Source organism: Pseudophryne corroboree, chromosome 2 (genome assembly GCF_028390025.1).
Source record: "Pseudophryne corroboree isolate aPseCor3 chromosome 2, aPseCor3.hap2, whole genome shotgun sequence".
Taxonomy (NCBI): Eukaryota; Metazoa; Chordata; class Amphibia; order Anura; family Myobatrachidae; genus Pseudophryne; species Pseudophryne corroboree.
In genome coordinates, this window is record NC_086445.1 from 567,280,840 (window position 1) to 567,300,920 (window position 20,081).

General features: G+C 46.5%; 1 long non-coding RNA gene across 1 annotated transcript in view; it reads left to right on the forward strand.

Moving 5' to 3' along the window:
• LOC135050982 (uncharacterized) overlaps positions 1 to 19,829 on the forward strand; it is a 105,278-nt gene extending 85,449 nt beyond the window's left edge. The window contains exons 2-3 of the long non-coding RNA XR_010241969.1: positions 18,682 to 18,890; positions 18,971 to 19,829. This is a non-coding gene — a long non-coding RNA (uncharacterized LOC135050982). The remainder of the gene's footprint in view (positions 1 to 18,681; positions 18,891 to 18,970) is intronic.
• The last annotated feature ends 252 nt before the right edge of the window (positions 19,830 to 20,081 follow it).

Sequence of the window (20,081 nt, forward strand, 5' to 3'; positions counted from 1 at the left end):
TCATGGGCACTTCCTGGGTACCGGGCATTCAGGGAAAGGATCTGGAGGGATGGGCCACAAACAACCATGACATTTAAAGAGTGGAACATTTTTCTGTTCCTAAAGATTATTTCATTATGTGTTTGTGCCACAAGTGGAATGTGTGTACCATCCACTACCCCAATAATGTGTGAGAAGCGACTCCCCCCTTCACGGAATTGCCGCTTCAACACAGCTAGGGACTCCAGATCCAATGGCATTTATATTAACTGCTTAGTTCTTTTGAGGAACGCAGCTATTATGCGCCTCAGGATCCTTGAGAATGTGGCCTGGGAGACGCCTACCAGGACTCCAACTATAAGCTGGTAGGACCCTGAGGTGCAAAAAATGTAAGACAGCAATTAATTGTGTCAGTGGTGGAATTGCTGTAGGATGTACGAATAGTACTCTCTAGATCACTCTATTATTGAGAGAGTTTCTAGGATTACATGAGGAGGCAGCCTATAGCGCTGCACCACCTCATCATCTGGCATTCCAAAAAGGGTGACATGGGTTCAAAAGATACTTAGCCTTGCACGCCTCCTTTGCCTTCGAGGATGAGGGGCAGGTTGGGGTTGGCCGTATAAGGACTACAGGTATGCTGCTATCACCAACTGAAAGACACATTTAACAGAGTGTTAAATCATAATACAATGATTGGTCACAGACATTCTTGTCAAACAATTAAATTTTCTTAAAACCACTTACAGATGTGGTGTAATCCATCTCTAAATTGTGCACAACAGGAGGAAAGGAACATAGTTAAAAATTTGGGCTAAAAACAATACAAGTAAAAAAAACAAAAACAAAAACACCACAACAACACAATGAGCATGCATATACTTACCAGACAAAAACCCCACAAATAAACAGCAGCAAAATGCAGATAAAAAATGAAACAAGGCTACTTTGGCACAAAAAAACTCCCAATATAAAATCTGCCTTGAGAAGAAAAGAGAAACAAACACTTAATAAGCACACTAAGATAAACCAACACCCCACCACACAACACACTCCTATGAACATGCATACAGTATACTTACCAACAGATATATGTATAGGAATGAACAAAAAACAGGGAAAAGAGAAAAATGTATAACAAAAATAGCCTAATTTGGCAAAAACAACAGAAAAAAGAGATCCATTCTTCAGGGGTAAAAAAAAACCTTGGCCCTCATTCCGAGTCGTTCGCTCGGTATTTTTCATCGCATCGCAGTGAAATTCCGCTTAGTGCGCATGCGCAATATTCGCACTGCGACTGCGCCAAGTATCTTTGCTATGAAGATAGTATTTTTACTCACGGCTTTTTCATCGCTCCGGCGATCGTAATGTGATTGACAGGAAATGGGTGTTACTGGGCGGAAACACGGCGTTTTATGGGCGTGTGGATGAAAACGCTACCGTTTCCGGAAAAAACGCAGGAGTGGCCGGAGAAACGGGGGAGTGGTTGGGCGAACGCTGGGTGTGTTTGTGACGTCAAACCAGGAACGACAAGCACTGAACTGATCGCACAGGCAGAGTAAGTGTGGAGCTACTCTAAAACTGCTAAGTAGTTTGTGATCGCAATATTGCGAATACATCGGTCGCAATTTTAAGATGCTAAGATACACTCCCAGTAGGCGGCGGCTTAGCGTGTGTAACTCTGCTAAATTCGCCTTGCGACCGATCAACTCGGAATGAGGGCCCTTAATAAGCACACTAAGATAAACCAACACCCCACCACACAACACACACCTATGAACATGCATTTACTGTACTTACCCACAAATCAGTAGGAAAAACAAAATGGCAAAAGGCCACACAAAAAAAAAACAAAGGAAAATGGCTACTTTGCCCCAAAACTCAAAATAAGAGGAGGCTGCCTTCAGGAAGAGGAGAAATAATCATAATAAACACACACTCATAGAAAAAAACACCCTCCACACAACAAACACCTATAAACATGCATATACTTACCCACAGATGAGTAGGAAAAACAAAATGGCAAAAGGCCACACACAAAAAACAAAGGAAAATGGCTACTTTGCCCCAAAACTCAAAATAAGAAGATGCTGCTTTCAGGAATAAGAGAAATAATCATAATAAACACACCTAGAAAAATACACCCCTCCACACAACACGCACCTATGAACATGCATATACTTACCTGCAGATAGATATACTGTTGATCCCTTGAGAATAAATGTGAAAAAAAACAGTCAAGTCATCCACACTACAAACATCCTTAAATACAATAAAAAAATAAGAAAAAAAAGACCATGCATTATTTGTGCTACACATTGTGCGACCGCAATACACCAAATAAACGCACCGCACCACATTACACTACACAGGGACATGTTGCAAACACATGCTGTGCTAAGTCACACGATCATCGCCATACAACATACTTACCACAAAAGCTACAAATTCAAACCAAAAATCCACGACTCTGCATAACACATTACATTGACATTACTCCAAGGAAATATAATTTAAAGCACTACATATTTAAAAAAAACAACAACACAAAAATCAACAACTTATCTCCACAATCCACTCTCCACCTCTCACTCCACAACTTCTCACACCACAACTCCATACACCCACAAGCCACGGATGGCTAGAACATGCTTAAATAGTATAAGCAATCAAAGCAAATGTACCAATTGTGTATGCATCACCTGTGCTAATTTACGCTAAGCATGCATATGCAGGTATAAAACAACAATCCCTGAACCATACACACAGTGGCGGAACTAGCAAGCGGTGGGCCCAGGTGCGACAAAATGTTTTGAGCCCCCCCCCCCATCCCATCCAAGTTCACCCCCTTACCCCTTGAGAGGATCTGGTGAGGGGGACCTGCTCAGGGCCAGAGAAATGGATACCTAGCAACAGTGCCGTAACTAGACATTTTAGCACTGTGAGCAAGAAACGGCATCGGGGCCCCACCCCTGCATGCAAAACAGGGGCAGTGCGCGCCGTAGGCGCGCGCAAAAATACATAGTGGCGTGGCTTCGCGGGGAAGGGGTGTGGCCACAAAATAATACCAATTCCTAAAACGGTGCACAGTAGTCTCCATTCTTCAAATTACGCCGCACAGTAGCACCACTACACCAGGTAGAGACCCTTTTACACCTTACAGCGAACAGATTCCTCTATTTACACATTACGGCAGACAGCGTCCCCTTTTTACACATTACGGCAGACAGCGTCCCCCTTTTTATACATTACGGCAGACAGCGTCCCCTTTTTACACATAACGGCAGACAGCGTGCCCTTGTTACACATAGCGGCAGACAGCGTGCACTTTTTACACATTACGGCAGACAGCGTACACTTTTTACACATAACGGCAGACAGCATGCCCTTGTTAAACATAACGGCAGACAGCGTACACTTTTTACACATAACGGCAGACAGCGTCCCCCTTTTTACACATTACGGCAGACAGCGTCCCCTTTTTACACATTACGGCAGACAACGTACACTTTTTACACATAGCGGCAGACAGCGTGCCCTTGTTACACATTACGGCAGACAGCGTGCCCTTGTTACACATTACGGCAGACAGCGTGCCCTTGTTACACATTACGGCAGACAGCGTACCCTTGTTACACATTACGGCAGACAGCGTGCCCTTGTTACACATTACGGCAGACAGCGTGCCCTTGTTACACATTACGGCAGACAGCGTGCCCTTGTTACACATTACGGCAGGCAGATTCCCCCTTTCTACACGTTGCAGCAGGCAGTCCCCCGTTTTTACACATTGCGGCAGGCAGATTCTCCATTTTTACACATCACGGCAGGCAGATTCTCCCTTTTTACACATAGCGGCAGGCAGATTCCCCATTTTTACACATTGCGGCAGGCAGATTCCCCATTTTTACACATAGCGGCAGGCAGTCCCCCCTTTTTACACATAGCGGCAGGCAGTCCTCCATTTTTACTAGAGATGAGCGGGTTCGGTTCCTCGGAATCCAAACCCCCCCGAACTTCAGCCTTTTTACACGGGTCCGAGGCAGACTCGGATCTTCTCGCCTTGCTCGGTTAACCCGAGCGTGCCCGAAAGTCATCATCCCGCTGTCGGATTCTCGCGAGGCTCGTATTCTATCGCGAGACTCGGATTCTATATAAGGAGCCGCGCGTCGCCGCCATTTTTTCACACGTGCATTGAGATTGATAGGGAGAGGACGTGTCTGGCGTCCTCTCCGTTAGAATAGATAGAGACACTTGAGTTGATTTACTACTAACTTAGTAATTTTGGGGAGCATTAGGAGTACTCAGAGTGCAGAGTTTTGCTGATAGGTACTAGTGACCACCACCAGTTTTATTTATTATTTAATATAATCCGTTCTCTGCCTAAAAAAAAACGATACACAGTCACATACCATATCTGTGCTCAGCCTCAGTGTGCTGCATGATAATATCATCTATGTATATCTGACTGTGCTGAGTGCTCACTGCTCACACAGCTGAATTGTGGGGGAGACTGGGGTGCAGTTATAGCAGGAGTACAGTGCACACTTTTGCTGCCAGTGTGACTGACCAGTGACCACCAGTATATTGTCTGCCTGAAAAAGTTAAACACTCCTGTGGTGTTTTTTTTTTAATTCTATAAACGCATTCTGCTGACAGTGTCCAGCAGGTCCGTCATTCATTATATTATATAAATATTTACCTGCAGTAGTGTTATATTTTTTTTGTTCATCTCTATCATCTTTATCATCTCTATATTAGCAGACGCAGTACGGTAGTCCACGGCTGTGGCTACCTTTGTGTCATCAGTGCTCGTCCATAATTGTATACCTACCTGTGGTGGGGTTTATTTTTCTATCTTCTTCATACTAGTAGTTTAGGAGTCTGCTGACAGTGTCCAGCAGGTCCGTCATTATATTATATATACCTGCAGTAGTGATATATATATATTTTTTAAATCATTATCATCTCTGTACTAGCAGACGCAGTACGATAGTCCACGGCTGTAGCTACCTCTGTGTCGTCAGTGCTCATCCATAATTGTATACCTACCTGTGGTGGGTTTTTTTTTTCTATCTTCTTCATACTAGTAGTTTAGGAGTCTGCTGACAGTGTCCAGCAGGTCCATCATTATATTATATATACCTGCAGTAGTGATATATATATATTTTTTATATCATTATCATCTCTATACTAGCAGACGCAGTACGGTAGTCCACGGCTGTAGCTACCTCTGTGTCATCAGTGCTCGTCCATAATTGTATACCTACCTGTGGTGGGTTTTTTTTTCTATCTTCTTCATACTAGTAGTTTAGGAGTCTGCTGACAGTGTCCAGCAGGTCCGTCATTATATTATATATACCTGCAGTAGTGATATATATATATTTTTTATATCATTATCATCTCTATACTAGCAGACGCCGTACGGTAGTCCACGGCTGTAGCTACCTCTGTGTCGTCAGTGCTCGTCCATAATTGTATACCTACCTGTGGTGGTTTTTTTTTTTCTATCTTCTTCATACTAGTAGTTTAGTAGTCTGCTGACAGTGTCCAGCAGGTCCGTCATTATATTATATATACCTGCAGTAGTGATATATATATTTTTTTAATATAATTATCATCTCTATACTAGCAGACGCAGTACGGTAGTCCACGGCTGTAGCTACCTCTGTGTCGTCAGTGCTCGTCCATAATTGTATACCTACCTGTGGTGGGGTTTATTTTTCTATCTTCTTCATACTAGTAGTTTAGGAGTCTGCTGACAGTGTCCAGCAGGTCCATCATTATATTATATATACCTGCAGTAGTGATATATATATATTTTTTATATCATTATCATCTCTATACTAGCAGACGCAGTACGGTAGTCCACGGCTGTAGCTACCTCTGTGTCGTCAGTGCTCGTCCATAATTGTATACCTACCTGTGGTGGGTTTTTTTTTCTAGCTTCTTCATACTAGTAGTTTAGGAGTCTGCTGACAGTGTCCAGCAGGTCCGTCATTATATTATATATACCTGCAGTAGTGATATATATATTTTTTTATATCATTATCATCTCTATACTAGCAGACGCAGTACGGTAGTCCACGGCTGTAGATACATCTGTGTCGCCAGTCACTCGTCATCCATAAGTATACTAGTATCCATCCATCTCCATTGTTTACCTGAGGTGCCTTTTAGTTGTGCCTATTAAAATATGGAGAACAAAAATGTTGAGGTTCCAAAAATAGGGAAAGATCAAGATCCACTTCCACCTCGTGCTGAAGCTGCTGCCACTAGTCATGGCCGAGACGATGAAATTCCATCAACGTTGTCTGCCAAGGCCGATGCCCAATGTCATAGTACAGAGCATGTAAAATCCAAAACACAAAATATCAGTAAAAAAAGGACTCAAAAATCTAAAATAAAATCGTCGGAGGAGAAGCGTAAACTTGCCAATATGCCATTTACCACACGGAGTGGTAAGGAACGGCTGAGGCCCTGGCCTATGTTCATGGCTAGTGGTTCAGCTTCACATGAGGATGGAAGCACTCAGCCTCTCGCTAGAAAAATGAAAAGACTTAAGCTGGCAAAAGCACAGCAAAGAACTGTGCGTTCTTCGAAATCACAAATCCACAAGGAGAGTCCAATTGTGTCGGTTGCGATGCCTGACCTTCCCAACACTGGACGTGAAGAGCATGCGCCTTCCACCATTTGCACGCCCCCTGCAAGTGCTGGAAGGAGCACCCGCAGTCCAGTTCCTGATAGATTGAAGATGTCAGTGTTGAAGTACACCAGGATGAGGAGGATATGGGTGTTGCTGGCGCTGGGGAGGAAATTGACAAGGAGGATTCTGATGGTGAGGTGGTTTGTTTAAGTCAGGCACCCGGGGAGACACCTGTTGTCCGTGGGAGGAATATGGCCATTGACATGCCTGGTGAAAATACCAAAAAAATCAGCTCTTCGGTGTGGAAGTATTTCAACAGAAATGCGGACAACAGGTGTCAAGCCGTGCCTTTGTAATAAGTAGGGGTAAGGACGTTAACCACCTCGGAACATCCTCCCTTATACGTCACCTGCAGCGCATTCATCATAAGTCAGTGACAAGTTCAAAAACTTTGGGCGACAGCGGAAGCAGTCCACTGACCAGTAAATCCCTTCCTCTTGTAACCAAGCTCACGCAAACCACCCCACCAACTCCCTCAGTGTCAATTTCCTCCTTCCCCAGGAATGCCAATAGTCCTGCAGGCCATGTCACTGGCAATTCTGACGAGTCCTCTCCTGCCTGGGATTCCTCCGATGCATCCTTGAGTGTAACGCCTACTGCTGCTGGCGCTGCTGTTGTTGCTGCTGGGAGTCGATGGTCATCCCAGAGGGGAAGTCGTAAGACCACTTTTACTACTTCCACCAGGCAATTGACTGTCCAACAGTCCTTTGCGAGGAAGATGAAATATCACAGCAGTCATCCTGCTGCAAAGCGGATAACTGAGGCCTTGGCATCCTGGGCGGTGAGAAACGTGGTTCCGGTATCCATCATTACTGCAGAGCCAACTATAGACTTGTTTGAGGTACTGTGTCCCCGATACCAAATACCATCTAGGTTCCATTTCTCTAGGCAGGCGATACCGAAAATGTACACAGACCTCAGAAAAAGACTCACCAGTGTCCTAAAAAATGCAGTTGTACCCAATGTTCACTTAACCACGGACTACTTCCAGTAAGCAACTGACTGTCCAACAGTCCTTTGCGAGGAAGATGAAATATCACAGCAGTCATCCTGTTGCAAAGCGGATAACTCAGGCCTTGGCAGCTGTGTTGGTGTTAGACGTGCATCCGGTATCCGGCATTAGTTCACAGGGACTTAGAGAATTTCTTGAGGTAGTGTGTCCCCGGTACCAAATACCATCTAGGTTCCACTTCTCTAGGCAGGCGATACCAAGAATGTACACAGACGTCAGAAAAAGACTCACCAGTGTCCTAAAAAATGCAGTTGTACCTAATGTCCACTTAACCATGGACATGTGTACAAGTGGAGCAGGGCAGACTCAGGACTATATGACTGTGACAGCCCACTGGGTAGATGTATTGACTCCCGCCGCAAGAACAGCAGCGGCGGCACCAGTAGCAGCATCTCGCAAACGCCAACTCTTTCCTAGGCAGGCTATGCTTTGTATCACCGCTTTCCAGAATACGCACACAGCTGAAAACCTCTTACGGCAACTGAGGAAGATCATCGCAGAATGGCTTACCCCAATTGGACTCTCCTGTGGATTTGTGGCATCGGACAATGCCACCAATATTGTGTGTGCATTAAATCTGGGCAAATTCCAGCACGTCCCATGTTTTGCACATACCTTGAATTTGGTGGTGCAGAATTATTTAAAAAACGACAGGGGCGTGCAAGAGATGCTGTCGGTGGCCAGAAGAATTGCAGGACACTTTCGGCGTACAGGCACCACGTACAGAAGACTGGAGCAACACCAAAAACGCCTGAACCTGCCCTGCCATCATCTGAAGCAAGAAGTGGTAACGAGGTGGAATTCAACCCTCTATATGCTTCAGAGGTTGGAGGAGCAGCAAAAGGCCATTCAAGCCTATACAACTGACCACGATATAGGAGGTGGAATGCACCTGTCTCAAGCGCAGTGGAGAATGATTTCAACGTTGTGCAAGGTTCTGCAACCTTTTGAACTTGCCACACGTGAAGTCAGTTCAGACACTGCCAGCCTGAGTCAGGTCATTCCCCTCATCAGGCTTTTGCAGAAGAAGCTGGAGACATTGAAGGAGGAGCTAACACTGAGCGATTCCGCTAGGCATGTGGGACTTGTGGATGGAGCCCTTAATTCGCTTAACAAGGATTCACGGGTGGTCAATCTGTTGAAATCAGAGCACTACATTTTGGCCACCGTGCTCGATCCTAGATTTAAAACCTACCTTGGATCTCTCTTTCCGGCAGACACAAGTCTGCAGGGGTTCAAAGAACTGCTGGTGAGAAAATTGTCAAGTCAAGCGGAACGCGACCTGTCAACATCTCCTCCTTCACATTCTCCCGCTACTGGGGGTGCGAGGAAAAGGCTCAGAATTCCGAGCCCACCCGCTGGCGGTGATGCAGGGCAGTCTTGAGCGACTGCTGATGCTGACATCTGGTCCGGACTGAAGGACCTGCCAACGATTACGGACATGTCGTCTACTGTCACTGCATATGATTCTCTCACCATTGAAAGAATGGTGGAGGATTATATGAGTGACAGCATCCAAGTAGGCACGTCAGACAGTCCGTACGTATACTGGCAGGAAAAAGAGGCAATTTGGAGGCCCTTGCACAAACTGGCTTTTTTCTACCTAAGTTGCCCTCCCACAAGTGTGTACTCCGAAAGAGTGTTTAGTGTCGCCGCTCACCTTGTCAGCAATCGGCGTACGAGGTTACTTCCAGAAAATGTGGAGAAGATGATGTTCATTAAAATGAATTATAATCAATTCCTCCATGGAGACATTCACCAGCAGCAATTGCCTCCACAAAGTACACAGGGAGCTGTGATGGTGGATTCCAGTGGGGACGAATTGATAATCTGTGAGGAGGGGGATGTACACGGTGATGAATCGGAGGATGATGATGAGGTGGACATCTTGCCTCTGTAGAGCCAGTTTGTGCAAGGAGAGATTAATTGCTTCTTTTTTGGTGGGGGTCCAAACCAACCCGTCATTTCAGTCACAGTCGTGTGGCAGACCCTGTCACTGAAATGATGGGTTGGTTAAAGTGTGCATGTCCTGTTTATACAACATAAGGGTGGGTGGGAGGGCCCAAGGACAATTCCATCTTGCACCTCTTTTTTCTTTCATTTTTCTTTGCGTCATGTGCTGTTTGGGGAGTGTTTTTTGGAAGGGCCATCCTGCGTGACACTGCAGTGCCACTCCTAGATGGGCCAGGTGTTTGTGTCGGCCACTAGGGTCGCTTATCTTAGTCACACAGCTACCTCATTGCGCCTCTTTTTTTTCTTCTTTGCGTCATGTGCTGTTTGGGGAGTATTTTTTGGAAGGGCCATCCTGCGTGACACTGCAGTGCCACTCCTAGATGGGCCAGGTGTTTGTGTCGGCCACTAGTGTCGCTTATCTTACTCACACAGCTACCTCATTGCGCCTCTTTTTTTCTTTGCGTCATGTGCTGTTTGGGGAGTGTTTTTTGGAAGGGCCATCCTGCGTGACACTGCAGTGCCACTCCTAGATGGGCCAGGTGTTTGTGTCGGCCACTAGGGTCGCTTATCTTAGTCACACAGCTACCTCATTGCGCCTCTTTTTTTTCTTCTTTGCGTCATGTGCTGTTTGGGGAGTATTTTTTGGAAGGGCCATCCTGCGTGACACTGCAGTGCCACTCCTAGATGGGCCAGGTGTTTGTGTTGGCCACTAGGGTCGCTGAGCTTAGTCATCCAGCGACCTCGGTGCAAATTTTAGGACTAAAAATAATATTGTGAGGTGTGAGGTGTTCAGAATAGACTGAAAATGAGTGGAAATTATGGTTATTGAGGTTAATAATACTTTGGGATCAAAATGACCCGCAAATTCTATGATTTAAGCTGTTTTTTAGGGTTTTTTGAAAAAAACACCCGAATCCAAAACACACCCGAATCCGACAAAAAAAATTCGGTGAGGTTTTGCCAAAACGCGTTCGAACCCAAAACACGGCCACGGAACCGAACCCAAAACCAAAACACAAAACCCGAAAAATTTCCGGTGCACATCTCTAATTTTTACACATAGCGGCAGGCAGTCCCAACAAATAAAGAAAGAGACAGAAAGAAATAAAGAAAGAAAGAGACAGAAAGAAAGAAAGAAAGAAAGAAAGAAAGAAAGAAAGAAAGAAAGAAAGAAAGAGAAAGAAAGAAAGTAGAATCATACTTACCCTCTCCTCTGGCTCAGGCTCCTCGTGCAGCTTGACGATTCCCGGGCAGTAGACGAGGTGGAGGAGGGAGCCGCAGCAGCGCTGTGTTATTGGTGGAGGCGCTGCTGCTGCTGCCCCCCTGCTTCACTATAGGCTGTTCTCGGAAGACAGCCTATAGTGAAGCAGAGGGGCAGCAGCAGCGCCTCCACCAGTAACAAAGCGCTGCTGCGGCTCCCTCCTTCACCTCCGTCCTCCTCCTTCCCCTGTCCGTGCCGCTGCTCTTCTCCTCTGTGGGCGGCTGTGAGCTGCGGGCAGCGGTTGCCCGCAGCGCACAGCGGCATGTAATGAGTCAGTTTGACTCATTACATGCTTGGGCCCCTGGACAGAGGTGGGCCCAAGTGCAACGCACTGCTTGCCCTGCCAGTAGTTCCGCCTCTGCATACACACATGCTACCAGCATCATGGACTCAGATACTGAGATCACACTTGAAGTCAAAAAACTAAAAGCTCAATATGCAGCCATGAAAGAAAGACATAGACAAAGGAAAGAAAGACTATGCCAAATGGAAAAGCAACAAGCATCTGGCTGTGCAGAGGAGACAGGAGCAGGGCCCAGTAGTGAAGTACCCCCATCTCCTCAACAAACACAACTAGAAGCTGGTCTGAGTTCACTGGCGGAGGAAGATGTGAGCCAAACTGAGGAAGATTCTGGCACAACTACCCAAATGCAACAATCAGGCCCACAAAGTGAAGAGGTAGGTGTGACAAGTTCACAGGCTACTGCATTGCAGCCAATGAAAGAAAAGAGAAGACGGCAACCCCCATTTACCAGGCGGGAGTTGGCCATTCTTGTCCCACAAGCCATTGAAAAAATTCGTTTTGGAAATAAGGACATGGGCACTGGGACCAAGGGCTGTATCTGGAGCGAGATCACAGATGCTGTGAATGTGGTTGGACCAATTGTCTGCACATACCAAGAAGTGAGGAGATGGTAAGTACTGAGGCACACTCTAAAACACTATTGTCTGCATTTACTAAGATGTAATGTTACTTATAGCAACCAAGACTTTGACATACTGTATGTAACCTTCTAGAAGGTGCAAGATAAATGAGCAGATTAATGTTTGATTGGTATGTTTAAAAATCAATCATGAAGTACAAATTACATATTACAATATTTACTGCTATGTATATGTACAAGTAGAAGTTGGCCAAAGTAATGTAGGGTATGATATTTGTGAATGTTTTATGTATAAAATAACACCAATAACTTTTTTTTAAAAAAAGTAAAGTTAAAAAAATGTAATCAGAGGGGCGTGGCCTGGCCATTGTGGAGAGTGGACGTGCTTCCTTCCAGCTCCTGCAGGCATAGCCCTTATAATACCTATTTCCCCTCCTGCCCTCTGCCTGGACGCTCCAGACTACCCCCTGAGACCCATCCTGTGTTGCTGTTGCCGCTGTGGGGGACCCGCGGAGTCAGGGAGTGCTTCTAAGCACTCCTGCGGATTGCGGCCTTCCCCCCAGCGTGAAGCCGGGGCCTGGAGTTTGGCGGCGGCCCGGGCCGGACGTCCGGAAGCGGGGCTCTGTCGCGGTTTGGCCTCTTACGGGCCCCATCAGTCTCCTGCCACCCTGCCCAGATCCCCTGTACCCTGATCGCTGACAGGATGTGAGTGCGGCTACTCTCCACCGGTTATGCTGTCTAACTAGTGGGGGAATGTATCCCCCGTCAGCCTTATAAGAATATGGTGTTGTCCTTTTGAAATGGTCCTTTCATTCACCCTCTTCTGATGGCCAATGGCAAGAAAAATCAACAGGGAAAATCCGCCCGGTCTACACGTAGTACCCCGTCTCAATCGAATCTCCGATCCTACTTATCCATAATGCCTGTTGCTGACCCCCCTCCTACTACGCCTGATACAGGTATTGCCCCGCCCACGATGGCTTCCTCTCCCACGACTGGAGGAGATCTCCGGGCTCAAATGACCCAACTGCGGGGTGAAATTGGGGAAATTCTTACTCACGTCCGCTCCCTTCCTTCCAAACAAGACATGCAAGCTCTTGAATGCCGACTGCAGGACTCTATTCAAACCCAGATCTCGTCGGTACAATCTGATATTAAACATCTGGGATCCAGAATTGTCTCCCTAGAAGAGGAAAGGGACACAGTGGAGGACCAACTACTCCAGCTTCGGGACACGGTCACTCAACAGGGGTCGGACATGGAACTGATGCAGAATAAATTAGACGACCTGGACAACAGAGGCCGTCAGAACAATATAAGAGTCCGGGGCTTTCCTGAAGAGGTTCCTTCGTCCGGCCTTGTTGACGCTCTAACCAAAATATTCGGTGAAATCCTGGGCCTGGACTCCTCTGACTCGATTGAATTCGACCGGGCTCATAGAGCCCTCAGACCAAAAGGGCCAGCTTCTGATCACCCGAGGGACGTCATTTGCAGACTCCATTATTTCACACAGAAAGAGGAGATTCTTCGCAAGGCACGAGATTTGGAGGGAGTTGATTTTAATGGTACTCGAATCCAAATTTTCCAAGACCTCTCCTGGGGCACGCTCCAACAGCGGAGGTTGTTGAAGCCTTTGACAGAAACGCTACACAAACGTGACCTGAAGTACAGATGGGGTTTCCCGTTCTCCTTGCAAGTATCCCATGCTGGTAAGGTCCTCTCTCTCCAATCCCCAGCGGATTTGCCTGGATTTTGCTCTGCTCTGGGACTAGAAGATATTTCCCTCCCTGATTGGCGAGCTTTTACTCTCCCCACCCTGGCCTCTGCCAACCCACCCAGAAGAGAGAGGTGGCACAAGGTCCAGAATCCGAAATGGAAATCCAAAGGCGAAGATCCTCTCCAATCGGTAGATGCCACCTGACGAGAGTCCAGCTGAAGGGCCTTGCTAGCCCTTTTCAAGTTCTGATTTTGACAGTCTCCTATGTCGGGTTTGCAGATGGACCCCCCTGTGAGACTCATTTGCTTAGTTTCTCTGTTGTTTCTGCCCCATGACTTCAGATTTATTGTTGTTGTTGTTTTTTTCCCTCTCCTTCCTCTCCCCTCAGTCCCCCTGGGTGTTTGACAATACCTATACCCTGTTTCTCATACTTATACCATGTCATAGCTGTCAATTACTACTCTACATTTAGACCCAGAACCTTATTCTTGCGTGTTTACTTAATGCAGTTATGGCCCTCATTTATGCCCCTTGAACCCCCCCTTTTTTTTCTTTCTGCCCTGAAAGTACCTTTACCATTATTACCGTTATTATTAGTATTACTATTATTGTTATTATTCATGTTGCTGTTCCTACATTGCTCAACCAACACCGGTTATTTTCATTACTTATGTTTCACTTGAAATGATTGTTTTCAGGATGGCGGGGCTGCGGCCCCCAAATGTACCCCCTACCGCTATGGCTTTCCCGAGACAGGGGCACCCTTACGGTCCCTTTCCTGTCTGGCTGCAGTATCTTACTGTTCGACCTACTATGGTATGTCGCTTTCTTTCTTTCTTGTTCTTGGATACTCCTATATCTTCTCTTCTCTCCTTCGTCCTATCCTTCCTTTTCTTCCTCTCTTCACCTGGTCCACAGTTTGCGATCTTTGAGGTCCTTTACCACCCCGACATATGGCTTCTACACTTAGGATACTTTCCATAAACGCCAGGGGTTTAAACGTCACTGAGAAGAGGGCCGGTGCTCTCCGTTCGTTTCATGTGGAGAGGGCTGATATTGTCCTTGTGCAGGAGACCCATTTCCGACACTCCCCCTCTACACCCCATATTAGGAATAGGTTCTTTCCCACCTCGTATTATTGTAATTATTCCCAATCTAAATCTAAAGGCGTGGCCATCCTTTTTGCTAAACATTTACCCATCACCAATGTGGTGGTCCACAGGAGAGTGAGACGCCTCCTCCACCTCCATCAGCTGTCCGACGTCTGGCGCATATTTCACCCGTCTGACCGGGATTACACATATTATTCAGTTCCTCATCGTTCATACTCTAGACTAGATTATATTCTTCTTGACCACAGACACCTACCCCTGGTCTGCGATGCCTCCATAGGCCAGACAACATGGTCTGATCACACTCCGGTCAGATTGAACATTGTCATTGGACCCTCTCCTGCCCAGCGACGCTCGTGGTGCTTTAACGAGTCTCTATTGCACGACCCGTATAATTAAGCCCAACTTGAGGATGCCATTGATATGTATATTGACTGTAACGTCTCCCCTGATGTCTCTGACTTGACGACAAGGGAGGCTCATAAATGTGTAATCCGGGGAAAGTGCATTCAATTGGGCTCCTATCTAAAGAAACAACGTTTGGGCCAAACTGAGGGACTTCTGCTGCAAATTGAATCCCTAGAAACCGCCCATAAGGCCTCTCTCTCCCCTGACACTTATGTAGATCTGGTCGCTGTTCGTCCCTGAATAAATTACTGTTGGATAAAGTGAAACTTTCCTTTCGGAAGTGTCGCAATCTGTATTACCGATGGGGCAACAAGCCAGGCAAAATGCTTGCCAGGGCTTTATGTACTCAGAGGGCGCTCTCGTTTATCCCCTCCATAAAGGACGCACATGGCCGTTCTCTCCACGACACGGATAAAATTGCGGAGACATTCTGTTCGTACTACACCTCCCTAAACAATCTTCCCTCTCCCGATTCGGCTAGCGATAGGTCACGCGATGTGGACGCTTACCTTACAAAGATTGGCTTCCCTAAACTCTCAGAGGATGCCGGGGAGGAGTTGGAAAGGCCCTTTACTTCTCAAGAACTCGATGATGCTATTAAATCCACTCCTTCTGGAAAGAGTCCTGGCCCTGACGGTTTCACCATCAATTGCTATAAAGCCAGTAAAGATAAATTGTCCCCTCTCCTCTTGGACGCGTGCATCACAGTCTCCAATACTAACCCTTTTTCTAGGCAATCTCTTGAGGCCCACATCACAGTCATCCCTAAGGAAGGCAAAGACCCCTTCCTGTGCCCCAGCTACTGGCCTATAGCCCTTCTCAATGTTGGCGTTAAACTCTTCGCCAAACTCCTTGCTAATAGGCTCAGGTCCCTCCTACCCTCCCTTATACACAATGACCAGGTGGGGTTTGTCCCTGGTCGAGAGGCAAAGGACTATACATCTAAGATCATTGCTCTTATACACTACGTTTCCTCAAAAGACTCCCCGGCGATCCTACTATCTACTGACGCTGAAAAAGCGTTCGACAGAATTGACTGGGGTTTTATGGCTGGGGTGTTGAGACGGGTGGTATTCATGTGACCGGCGGTCTGCTGACCGACAGTCACATGACCTCCTCCACCATCCCACCGGCTCAGTATCCCTCGCCCCTCCCCGCCGGGATCCCGGCGTCGGTATGCTGCCGGGATCCCGGCGTCGGTAAGCTGACCGGCAGTCAGGAGACCGCCGGTCAGCCATACTACACCCGTTGAGACACATGGGACTGGGTCCGACCTGCTTACATCGCGTCCTGGCCCTTTACACCTCCCCTTCGGCCAGAATCGTGATTAACGGTTCCTTGTCCGGATCGTTCGATATTAATAATGGGACTAGGCAAGGCTGTCCCCTGTCCCCCATGATTTTTATTCTCTGCATGGAGGCCCTAGCTAGGGTGATTAGGCTAAATCCAAATATTTCTGGGATCAGTCTTCAGGACACTGACTATAAACTTGCCCTCTTCGCCGATGATTTACTGGCTACAATCACGAACCCTACAGTTTCCTTACTTAATCTAATGGTCGAGTTTAAGCTCTTTGGTGAGCTCTCTAATTTTAAAATAAATTACTCAAAATCAGTGGCCCTGAATCTTACTGCCCCGCCTACCATGGTATCTGGACTTAAAGCGGCACTTCCCTTCACCTGGCACACCTCTCAATTGAAATACTTAGGGACTACCATTACCAGGGATATTTCACGTCTTTTTGATTCCAACTTTACCCCTCTCCTAACTAAACTTTGTGCAAACCTCCAGTCCTGGACTTCCAAGTCTTTCTCTTGGCTAGGCAGACTGGGTATTCTCAAGATAAATTCCCTCCCTAAAATCTTATATCTATTGCAGACCCTACCGATCAAAATTCCTTCAACTTGGTTTAGGGAGGTCCAACTGCTATTTAGAGAATTCATCTGGGGAGGCAAGAGACCCTGCTTGAAATTTTCCATGATGGTTGGCAGAGAGACAAAGGTGGCCTTCGCCTGCCAGACATACAAGGCTACTACCGAGCCTGCCACCTCCATAGGATTCTTTGGTGGTTTAGAGCTGTACCATCGAAACAATGGGTGCAGATTGAGAGCCAGGTGCTCCCCTCACCTATTGCCGTCGCTCCGTGGTTGCACACCCTCCCTGCCATTTCCCATCCCACTGTAGGCCCCACTTTGGCGTGTTGGAAGGCGATTAGAAAATCCCCCTCTGTTTCCTCGCCGACTTCCTCTTACATGTCCTTTTTATTTAATGAACGATTTCTCCCTGGTATGGACGTGCGGGCCTTCCAGCATTGGTTTGATTTAGGACTCTGCAGGGTCGGGCAGCTGATGGATGGGGGTGGGGTTGTCTCCTTTTCGGATTTACAAGAGAAATGGCATTTACCGCCCAGAGATTTTTGGCGCTATCTGCAAGTTTGCCATTTTTTGGTATCCCAGGGCTATCCTGGAGGGAGGCCCCCAACCCTCACACCGTTTTAACGTCTCTACGACAGCCCATCACCCCCGCTTCACTCTATCTCCTTGATATACAACCTTCTATTGACAGACTCCAGCTCAGCTCTCCCATCCTTTACTGAGACGTGGGACAAAAATCTCGGCCGGGAGCTCGGAGAAGACGTTTGGGAGAAAATATTCAAACTGGCTCATGCTTGCTCCCCTAGTACACTGGTAGTAGAGACCCAGTACAAATTGATCTCTCGGTGTTATAGATGCCCTGACATTCTTTCTAAAATGGGTTTTGGACTCCCTGATACCTGTTGGCGCTGCTCTTCTGACCCAGGGAACCCGCTCCATATATGGTGGTCGTGCCCCTTACTCCAGCCCTACTGGGAGATACTCTCACTTTCTGCTGAAATTACGGGAGAAGCGGTACCGACAGATCCCCTGTTTTGGCTGTTTCATTACTCGTCCAAACCCATCTCGAGCTATAAACATTCCCTTTTATGCCATCTTAACAATGCCGCCAAAGCGGTGATTCCTGTCCGTTGGCGATCCTCCTCCCCTCCAACTGTTAGAGATTGGTTGAATAGAGTAGATCTTTATATGGACTTGGATGATATAATGACATCCGCTGATGGGGGCTATTCATCCTTCAGGGATACGTGGGCTCGATGGCTACTTTTCAAAGATTCTCCAACTTTTAGGTCCATCCTCGCCTCCAGTTCTCCCACGTCCTCTTAGACGCTTCCCCACCTCAACGTACTGCTTCCCGTTATGTAGTAAGCAAGAGACTCGCGCTTTGGACCAGGTGATTCTGATTCTGATGCTTGTTCTTATCCTTTCTCCTTTCTTCTTCTCCTCTGCTTCTCTCCGTATCTTTTCTTTCCTCTTCTTCTTTATCTTGTTTTTTGCTTTGGGCTAATAAGGTTAACAAGACATGTTTGACTATCAAACTATACCTATCTATGTGTTTGAGCTGTTATATAACATTGAATACATGCTCTTCTGTTATTGGCTATGGGAGCTAGACAGGCCTGCAGCTGTATTACGACACTACTTTTTCAATTACGATTGTCTGTATGTTAACCGTTTGTTATTGCTATTGTTTTTTCAATAAACACATTTTGCACTAAAAAAATGTAATCAATGTAATAATGTTTATTTTTCCCCATCCCCAAAAACAACTGTAGTTGGGCTGACTTCAAGTCTCGGCTGAAGATCATAAAGTCTGCACAGTAGAGAGATCCGAGGGCAACAGGGGGAGGGACACTCCCTGAGACTGTTGAATTTACGGACTTGGTGGAGAAAGCCTTGGTCTGTGTGTCATATGAGGAGATAGCAGGTGTGTCCAAAATGGACACCGACATACCTGCCCTTGAATGTCCACATGCCTTGGAAGGTAAATGGTGTTTTTTTTTAAATGTTTTTTTTAAATAAAAAAAATTGTTTTCATAATTTTGTCTCCTTTTCCAATCACAGCACAGGAGGTGCAGCTCACTTAGGCTGAGGAGGGTGCAAGCAGTGACAGCTCCAGTGTGGGGCCAGAAAGCCCTCCATCCTGGCCACACACTGAGGCACTCCCCCAACCCAGTCTACAGGAGGTCCAAATTGTGAGGCAAGGAAGAAACACCACCGACTTCCATGACCAGATGCTCCTGGAGGTACATGAGCTGACCTCCATGGTCCGCGAGCTGTACTTCACTGTGCAACAAGGCATGTGTGACATCACCTCCTCTGTGGCGGAAGGCATGCACGACATATCCGCCACTATTGGCCAAGGCATGCAGACCATTGCATCCCTCCTTGGCCAGAGTCTCAGGGAGGCTACAACGCCTGCCCCATTCCCTAGCCCTGCCCAGGAACAAGATCGCACTGGGCAGGCCCCCCGAAGATCCATGCACAGACCCAACACAGAAGAACAACCCCTTCAGCCTGGCAAAAAAAGGGGAAAACGGTAATTTCTATCCAGATGCGGTCATTGTTTCCAGCGCCCATGTTCTGTTTGCAAAAATTAATTTGGTCAATGGCTTGTGGGACAAGAATATCCAACTCACTCCTGCCAAATGGCGTCTTCTTTTACCTTTTCCTGGCTGTGATGCATTAGCCTGTGAACTTGTTCCACCTTCCTCTTCAGTTTGTGGGGCTGATTGTTGCGTTTGGGTATTTGGCCCAGAATCTTCCTCAAATTGCCGCACATCTTCCTCAGCTAGGCTACTGAGACCAGCCTCTTGTTGTGTGTGTTGCAGAGATGGGGGTAACTGACTACTGGGTACCGTAATACTCTTTTCTGCACAGCCAGGTGCTTGTTGCTGTGCCATTTTGTGTAGTCTTTTTTTTTCTTTTTGTCTTTGTGTTATGAATATATTTGTTTGGATTTATGAGTAAAATTAATTAAACCCCTTACACTTTGTTCTAAAATTGTGTTTTTATTATTGTGATGCATAGTAATGTTGTTTTTATAATAAAAAAGAAATAATGCTATGAGTAATTTTTGGGTTTTAAAAAAACACATACTAGGGGGTAAATTTACAAAGATGGGATTTCTATTTAAGATGGGATGTTGCCCATAGCAACCAGATTCAAGGTATTA